Below are 9,827 nucleotides of genomic sequence, written 5' to 3'. Positions count from 1 at the left end.
AAGAACATCACTACTTAAAAGAAGAATAAAAGTCTAAAGTTATCAGGTTTATATAATAATTGTTAATCTCCAAATACCTTGTACAATGATGTGTAACTGAATATAAAAGAGACAAAATGCACAAAATTGTCTTTTTAATCCCGCTGAAAGTGTTACCTGAGACTGATCAAAGTCAAACAATTCTTGAAAATTTATTTCAGCTATAAATTGACAGTGCATAGTGATAACCAAAATCAATAACCAGAACATCATGTTCCGAAAGGAAAAGATAGTGTCTCAAAATAGAACTGATTTCTCAGACATTTATCTTATATCAAGTGTAGGATACTCTGATTTTCTAAGTGTAGTACTGCAAACATAACTGTTTAATTATGAATGTCCATAATCTCAGAATTTCATTTATGTCATCAACGATAAAATTCTTATTGTTTCTTACTTTTCAGAATGGCACCCAGTATTTTGAAACAAAATTAAAAAATTCTCAAACTATCAAATCAATTATGTTTCAAAAAAAAAAAAACATGATGAAATGCTTAGTTTGGATAAAAAATATTTTTTTTCATTAAAAATGAAAAGAACATGTCCCAAATTGAGAAGAGACCTTTATCAGTCTGGACTTATATGCCTTTTTTCATATGGTGACCATAATAACAACTGTATTAGAACAAAGCAGTAATGATGTTTGTGAGTCAAAAGTGAAATTCCACATGCTGGTTTGCTTGTATTAGAAGTTTTTACTGTGTACATTTGGCCAAACCTGTTCTCACAGTTTAGTTAATTCTCCTTGAAAGCACATTTGCACTTCACCAGTGAAAGAGGGGTAATGTCTAACAGAAATAATTGAGCTTGGCTGGCATTCATTTTCACAAAAGCTTAAGCTAGTGAGCCAAGAACTAAGAGATTTCCATCTGTCTACAAATTTCACAATATTTTGAAATGATGGGGCATGGGGCAACTTAAAAATACTGGAAATCTGATCTGTAGTTTTTGGGCACCCAAATATTTTATAAGTCATATGCCCACTGGAATGGAAAAAAATCTGCTAATGTGTTTTTAACAGACTGCAGAATAAAAAAAAAGCACAAATTCTATTTATTAACGCAGAAACTTTGATCCCTGAAATGTTTCCAAAACTCTTTCATTAAAAAGATGGCATCTCTTTTTTTAAGATTCAGTGGAAGTACTCAGTGTCAGAGGTGTCACTGGTAACAGCCAAAGTAATCCAGCTCATTTGCAGAGAGGGAAATGAGTAATCCAGCTCATTTGCAGAGAGGGAAATGAGAGCACATAGAAGTCAGATAACTAGCTGTTGAGTATGAATTGTGCTAGCACTATCATTCAGGAAAGAGCCATGACCCTCTAGCAGAGATAGATTTCCCTTTCTGATGCAAGGCTGTGGAACTGTGCAGAACAGGAATCTTCCCTGGTGTCTCTCCATTAGGCAACCATTGCTGCCTGAGGGTCACGCTCTGCTCCCACAGGGCAGACTCCTTTCCACTTAGCTGCTGCTTGGCTTTGCTTTCCACCCTGGTTTGGAGAACTGCAGAGAAAGAATAGGATGACTTAGCTTCTGCAATAGCATTAGGAAAGCACATCTGACAAATTTTTTGAATAACAGCTGGGTAGGTAAGAGGACGTTTACTCCATCCACTTTATTCTTAAAGTCAGCAGCCTCACAAAAGGTTTGTCTTTTTATGAGTGAGAATCAGCTTCAACAAGAGCGCTATGATTTTCATGAAACAAAAGGGTAATAAAAGCTCATAATCACAGAACTTGTAGGAAGTGGGCAGCAAAATACCAGAGGGGCTAAGGTTTTGTTTCAATATCATGATGGGAGAGTTATGAATACCATATTAACTCTCCTCACCTCGCCTCACCTCCCCTCCCCTTTCCTCCCCTTCTCTCCCCTCTGTGCTGAATATATGGTAACTTAATGTATTCTAGGGAACATGCATCAGATATGAGGCTTCTGCTTCTGGGCAAACCCAAACTGTTATGGACTAATTTATAATAAGCAGAGTTTTAGTCTAGTCAGCGGAACAGTATATATAATATTACAGTATAAAATGCAACATGCGTATGTCAAGAACTCAGTTCAAAGAGAGAAAATTTTATGGGTAGTTTACATGAGCCCAAGAATGTGTGCACATATATGTGTTTACACAGACAGCTTGATTAATTCTTAGTCACAAAAGGACCTCATTTAATTTAGGGTATTAATTTTGCTGGCTCATACACCAGTGGCACATACACTGGGGTCTAAAGAATATTACATGTCATTTCAATGTTAACCCAATAAGTAATCTCAAGTACTTCATTTTTTTCCGTCTCTTGTATACTATCTATAAACTGAGAAAAAATATGAGATTTATAAAGTATTTTTAAAACTGGAGATGACTAGAGCTCTTCAGCTTTATTTCTGCTTCTCTTACAAGTTGAGAATTGCAGTGAATTTTTGTAAGAAACTGTAGCTGTTTTGGAAGAAAATGCAGATTTTGTTTCCATAGCACCCTTTTCTGAATGTCTTTCTTTTTTGTTTTTAAATTACTCCTTCTTGGTGAAGCAGGTTCCTTTTCTTACACTATTTCTATGAATAAGAATCTTCTATTGTCTATGTGTCTCACCAAAGGAAATACAGAGATTTATGAATATTTTTTAAAGTCAAAAGTTCTTTATGAATTTAGATCTCAACAGCAAAATCTTTACATGAGAATGAAATAATCCCAGCATCTAGCTTTCTGCTAGTTTTAGCTCTGAACTGCCTCAGTACAGTGTCAAGCAAGCCCCAGCAGTGGTGAAAGGCAGAGCAGGACCCATTTCACTAGCTTGCCTTGCCATGAAACCACGGTCACAGGCTCAGCTACTGGAGGTGTTTCCATGGGTCCTTATGGACCGCTCTGCTGTGAATATCCCTGTCACCCTGACAAGTGCACGCACACAACTTTTCTGATCAGTCTTGCCAGTGTTCACCTACCACTTCCCAGCTTGCCAAATGTACATTTAGGCACCGCAAAAATGAATTAACATAAACAAATTTAAAGTCAGAGCAATTTTGCTAGTTTGAAGTGTGTTTCTTCTCTTTAAGACCTGAAAAAGTCTTGTGTGCCTTTAGCTGTACTAGTTGCTCTAATAAAGCATACTACTTCCAGGCTTGTTTTTGAGTTAAAACATTTAAATCTCTTTAGAGCAGAGAATTTTAGTAGGCATCTGAAACTAACAAGTGTTTGCCAGCCCTGTACTGTACAACGTCTAATAAGACTTAACACTTTACTACAGTTAAATAGGTCTGAATGCTCCTGCTCTTACTTGAACCTGGATGCCTTGTGAGGAATATCCTTTCTGCAGCTCACATTTATATTTTGCAACTGAGCAGCTGGTGTTATCTCAATACAAACACTAACACTCCCTTTAAACTCTTTTTTAAGATGTACTAAGGATTTGTGATGTTGTCAAGATTATATTTACCTGTGTGCAACCATACGAAACACAACCATATAATTGCAGAGTCAAACTCACAGAAAACCAAGATATGCTGGAAGTGTCCAACAGTACTGTCATTATGGCCGTATTCTTGTTTTCTGTCCAAATGAGTTCCTCAAAGTATTGGTTTTCCAGTAAAAGGTCTATCATACACACTACATGACATTTAATGCTGGTGAATTTTTTCTTTGGGTCTATAACATTTTTAAAGTTCTTCCCTTTTCAGTCTACTTCCTACTCATCTTGTTTTTTTGTCTAGAGTTATCGGTCAAATATTGAAAAATAGCTATGAATATTCATTTAAAGATAAATTTATTCCAATCCTTCTCATTAATCTATTATGTTTGTTTCTTGTGGTCCCATAGCTGAATTTTATATGCACCATGTTTATGTAAAGAGAATTTTGAAGTCACTTAAATGAGCATACACTGACCATACACCTTGAATTTGAAAGTAAAATTGTCAGGAGCAGTTGACCACTCATCCAAAGCGGGAACAGAAAAAAGTCCTGGGCCTGTGAGGACAACCAGCACAGAGAGGCAGTCACACAACCATTAAAAAAAGTGAAGAATTAAGGTGGGATTAACAGAATCATAGAATAGAATCCGTCGGGTTGGAAGGGACCTCTGAGATCATCAAGTCCAACCCTTGATCATCCAACACTGTCATGATTACTAGACCATGGTGCTTAGTGCCACATCCAGTCTCATCTTAAAAACCTTCAGGGATGGTGAATCCACCACCTCCCTGGGCAGCCCATTCCAATGTCTGATTACTCTCTCTGTAAAAAATTTCTTCCTAATATCCAACCTAAACCTCCCCTGGCAGAGTTTAAGACCGTGCCCTCTTGTCCTACTGCTGGTTGCCTGGGAGAAGAGACGGACGCCCACCCGGCTACAACCTCCTTTTAGGGAGTTGTAGACAGTGATGAGCCTCCTCTTCTCCAGGCTGAACAACCCCAGTTCCCTCAGCCTCTCCTCATAGGATTTGTGTTTGAGTCCATTCACCAGCCTTGTTGCTCTTCTCTGGACCTGCTCCAGCACCTCAATATCCCTCCTGAACTGAGGGGCCCAGAACTGGACACAGCACTCCAGGTGTGGCCTCACCAGCACTGAGTACAGGGGAAGAATCACTTCCCTGGTCCCGCTGGCCACACCGTTCTTGATCCAGGCCAGGATGCCATTGGCCTTCTTGGCCACCTGGGTACACTACTGGCTCATGTTCAGCTTCCTGTCAATCCAAACTCCCAGGTCCCTTTCTGCCTGGCTGCTCTCCAACCACTCTGTGCCCAGCCTGTAGTGCTGCATGGGGTTTTTGTGGCCAAAGTGTAGGACTCGGTGCTTGGCCTTGTTGAACCTCATCCCGTTGGAATCAGACCATGTCTCCAGCTTGTCCAGGTCCCTCTGAAGAGCCCTTCTGCCCTCCAGCAGATCAACACTCCCCCCCCAGCTTGGTGTCATTTGCCAATTTGCTGATGGTACACTCAATCCCCTCATCCAGATCATCAATAAAGATATTTAACAGGACTGGGCCCAGCACTGATCCCTCGGGGGACACCACTAGTGACCAGACACCAACTGGATGCAGCCCCATTCACCAGCACTCTCTGGGCCCAGCCCTCCAGCCAGTTTCCTAACCCAGCACAGAGTGCCCTTGTCTAAGCCATGGGCTGCCAGCTTTTTCAGGAGTATGCTGTGGGAGACGGTGTCAGATAGACCACATCCACAGCCTTCCCTTCATCCACCGTGTGGGTCACCTGATCATAAAAGATTAGGTTGGTCAGACAGGACCTGCCCCTCCTAAACCCTGTGCTGGCTGGGCCTGATCTCTTGTCCATCCTGTAGGTGTTGTGTGATTGCACTTAGGATGATTTGCTCCATAACCTTGCCAGGTACTGAGGTCAGGTTGACAGGCCTGTAGTTTCCTGGGTCCTCCTTTCAGCCCTTTTTGCAGATCAGAGTGACATTCACCAACTTCCAACCATCTGAGACCTCCCCAGTGAGCCAGGATTGTTGGTAGATGATGGAGAGTGGCTTGGTGAGCTCTTTCACCAGCTCCCTCATCACCCAAGGATGGATCCTTTCTGGTCCCATAGATTTGTGTTATCCAGCCAGGGTCAACCCACTACAGAGGAGTAGACACTGATCTCTTCTCTGTGGTGACCAGTAACAAGACCCGAGGAAATGGCCTGAAGTTGTGTCAGGAGAGGTTTAGGTTGGATATTAGGTTCTTCACCTAGAGGGTGGTTGGGCACTGGAACAGGCTTCCCAGGGAAGTGGTCACAACACCAAACATGACAGAGTTCAAGACCATACTCTCAGGCACATGCTGTTATTCTTGGGATGGTCCTGTCCTTATGGGTCCCTTTTAATTCAGCATATTTTGTGATTCTGGGATTCTGTCTAAGCCAGGCTACAGACTAGGCTCAGAGAAAAAACTATCTGGTCTTTTGTAAAAGTTGAACAAAACTGTTGGACCAGGAACAGTCCCAAAGAGACTGCATGGACTGGTAGTTGGGATGCTTTCCTCACACTGCTGTGGATCCCATCCAAGGCAGCACTGGAACTCAGGTATCAAACACTATGGTCTGAATTTCACTCAGGAAACTTTTTTAGTACTGATGACCTTTACAGGATTTGGTTATTAATGACCTAGGTTTCTCTTTATGTAAAGTATTAATAAAAAAAAGTCTGTAGAAAAATCAGTATTTTTTTTCTTCTTTTCCTCATTTGGATAAACTATACTGCTGTAACTGAATATATTGCAATACACACTACTTCATTAGGAAGGCAATTACATTTTTTAAAGGCAGAAAATGCCCTGCTATTGTGATATGCAATGGATTCACTGAAATTATTGTCCCTGGTAGAAAAGGGAAAGAAAAGAAATTCAAGCATCTCACAGAGGGACATTAATTCAAGCTGGTAAGTCTTTTATTCTGATTTAATAAGTTAATACAATGATAAACCTGAATGGGAGAAAGGTGTAGACCAGAACTTCTTAAACCATTTAAATCTTATTAGAAGTAATTTTTTTTCAAACATGGGAAAATTTTCTGTCACTTACCATTTGTGTCATGAGAATAAAAAATCAATTAAAAAAAAAAAGGAAAAGGAAGGAATTAAAAAGGCTGAGGGAAAGGAACAATTTCCCATTCAGAAGAATATTTTATTACTCTAAGGTCCATTTCTAAGCCCCAATTAAAACCTATCAAGCATATAACATGTGTGAATACCCTGAATTACTAAGTGGTGGATTTTTCCCTTGCCATTATTAGATAAGACAATTTTCAGACATTACAATGGGCATTAAATTATTTAGTGTCAGTTTTACACAGGAATAATAATATTGTATTACTGAAACCAGTGTTAAATACCTCATAAACATTAAGCAACATTTTTCCTGACTTAGTATTAGTTATTCTTTTTATACCAGTACTTAATTTAATTGTCATTACTTTTAGCAAGAATATATGGACTAGCAGAAAACAATATATTCTGTTTCAATGCCTCTTGTGGCTGCAGGGAAGAAGTGAATGAAGGGATGTTGTAGTACTATATGGACATTTTCATTTCTGTGTCCATTCTGTCTGCATAAATATTTTACTGGTGAAAACAGGGGAAGCCTTCTTGTCTGGACAGGCTTAAACATCTACCTACCATGTTCTTTTCATGTAAACAGGCATGTTCCTTGTCCTTCTGCTTAGAAATTAAATCAATGAAAATAAAAACTTCTTTCTTTCTTTGGTGACAGCAGGTCTAATATGAGACATCAGCACAGTAGCATTGCAAAATGATAAACCATTAAAGTACACAACTCCAGTAATTTTCCTTTTGAAAGTATATAGTCACAAGGTATTTATAGGATGGGGAAATTAAAGTATATGAATCGTGTACTTTGATACAGAGATTACTCACCCCAGCAGCAAACATGCTTACACTACAGGATGTATGTGATCTCCATCCTTTGGAGAATTCCCAAATTTGTCCCTTTCCTCCAGACAGCCAGCAGCTTCCTTTTCCCAGACCACTGTGGTGATTTAGAATGGTTCTTCTTTTGACAGGAGAGTGAATGGGAAAAAGGAAGTTAAAAGTAGTACTCTGCTGGGAATACTCAGCTTATTGAAAAGAGACATGAGTGATAACTTCCTTCTCATCCACTCTGTGAAGGTTTTGTTGCTTTATCTGAAAGCTCTGCTTGGGAAACATCCTTGGCAAAGCTTCTGATTCATTTCTGCTGTCAAAGTCTGAACAGTTCTGGAAGGTGCTCCTGATCAGACCAAAGTAGCATAGCTGGGATAAAGACAGGCAGTGTAATTCAAGATTATGTGACAATTCTCAAGGTCTCTTTTTTTTTTTTTTTTTTTTTTTTTTTTCCCAGAGAAGACTCTGGAGATCAAACAGTAGATCATGGATCATCCCATGGGATGTCCCCGAGAGAAATGAAGAAAGCCGCATTCAATGAGTCCTATGGGAACAAACAGTTAGATGCATTCTAACTGCAGACTAGAGTTACACAGTTTATGTGAGATGAAGGGTGAAAAAGCGCAGCAGCTGAAAATGACACATTGCAAGCTAGTTATTCAGTTATTCAGTTAGAGTAGAAATATTTCTTTCGACTTCAAGAGAAGTGTAGTGGTTCAGTCAGAAAGCTGGAAGGACAGGAGGTATGGGTAACTCAAGAGTCTCAGAGGCAGATTTTGGAGACCAAAGTGGAGATCAGATTAGTGCATGCTAGTCATGATCTAAAACTTCAGCTGTGGACTACCCGTAGTTGCGATAAAGGTATTCATAAGTAAAATAGAAGCAGGTTTTTACATAGGAAAGGAGAAGGATAAAATTTTGTTCACCTGTAAATGGCGGGAAAAAGTCATTTTGATATATATTGTTTTGTGGGAAACTAAAATAGCAGAGAATGGTATTCTTTAAAAGTAGTGTAATCCTGTCTTTCTGTTATTCTGTTACACACAGAGATGGAGGACTGGCTACATATCCTAGAACACCTGTTGCTGACTGTTTGCAAATCTTTACAGGACCTCAGATAAGCAAGTGATCAATGAAGAACAGAGTCTGGAAGGATGAAAGGAAGTCCTAGGGCTTCAGCAGGATTAAAAAAATGTTTAGAATATCAACTGCATCTTTAATTAACAACTCTTAAAATATTCATTATTAATGTTAGCGTTAATGAGTGTGACTTCTCAAGGAACTATATCTTATACAGCATGTCTGGCTGTCATTCCTCTGTAAGCAGTGTCTCTATAATACAGCAAAATAAATACATGCAAGAAGTGAGGGGTTTGCCATAATTTAGGCTTTTCTTTCATTAGAGGATGCATACAAGCCCTTGGTTGCAATAGTATACAGGCTACAAGCCAAACTGATTTGAATTCTGTAGTAGATATGATACCTGTTAGTCAAAATCAAGGCTTTAATCTAAATACTTTTTCATCTCTCACCCTCTTTCATACCATTTCTTTTGAAAGCATATTTTTTAAACTGTCTTAAAATTAATTGAAAAAAGTCTATCTCCAAGTGATTGAAATGACAGTTTGCCCAGAGGGGAAGAATCATTAAAATGACCTGAAGTCAGTGAAGTTTAATGAAAATTAATACAATGAAACAAATGTAATATGACATCTGATATTTCTAAAATAATTGATTTCCATTTATTTAATTAAACAATTGCAGCTCAGAATTATGATTCACAGGCACTCTTTCCTTTATTAGTTTCAAGGAACATGGCTAATGTCAGTAGCATACACCAGGTTTAAAATATAAGGCTTGTGGAATAGAAAAGCCTTCAAGAGATATTATATTTGATGTAAGAGATATGAAAAACATAATCAAAATTTTCTTTCACTGCTAAATTTTAATAATGTATGCCACAATATGTCTCTGCAGTTTTATATGGAAATTTTGAGGTATCAAAAACTAATTTTTATTGCTGAAAATATCCAGTGCAGTAACTTTGAGGAAAATAGTCTAAAGATTGTAAGAACTAAATCACTTTTTGATTCATCTGCCCATACTTCATGATTTGTTACAAAATGTTTGGAGTTTGAGCAACCCTCCCATACATTTAGTCACAAAATACTTGACATGAGAGGGGTCAGGGCATGAAGCAGATGTGAGGCACAGCATTCCAGCTCTATGGTGTGGAGGACGGCTCTTTGCCCCCATGTTTTGGCAAAACAATATGTCTGCAGAGGTTCCTATTCTCTCCCACCTGAGCCCTCTTTTCCAAAACAAAACCTTTGTTCATATCCCGAACAGGACTCTAGGATAGGCTGAGTGATGAGCAGGTGTAGTTACCCAAGTCCTTGGCAGCACATTTGGTATAGCAGGTGG

At 38.9% G+C, this 9,827-nt stretch overlaps 1 long non-coding RNA gene across 1 annotated transcript in view; it reads right to left on the bottom strand.

Annotated features, from left to right (window-relative positions):
* Nucleotides 1–1,271: 1,271 nt before the first annotated feature.
* LOC113953782 overlaps nt 1,272–9,827 on the bottom strand; it is a 122,879-nt gene continuing 114,323 nt past the window's right edge. Inside the window, exons 4-5 of the long non-coding RNA XR_003530018.1 lie at nt 1,403–1,540; nt 1,272–1,357 (exon numbers count right to left, since the gene is read on the bottom strand). This is a non-coding gene — a long non-coding RNA (uncharacterized LOC113953782). The remainder of the gene's footprint in view (nt 1,358–1,402; nt 1,541–9,827) is intronic.

The sequence above is a fragment of the Corapipo altera genome, unplaced genomic scaffold, assembly GCF_003945725.1.
Source record: "Corapipo altera isolate COAL_440 unplaced genomic scaffold, ASM394572v1 2c, whole genome shotgun sequence".
In the NCBI taxonomy this organism is placed as follows: Eukaryota; Metazoa; Chordata; class Aves; order Passeriformes; family Pipridae; genus Corapipo; species Corapipo altera.
This window is presented reverse-complemented; position numbering and strand designations above follow the sequence as displayed.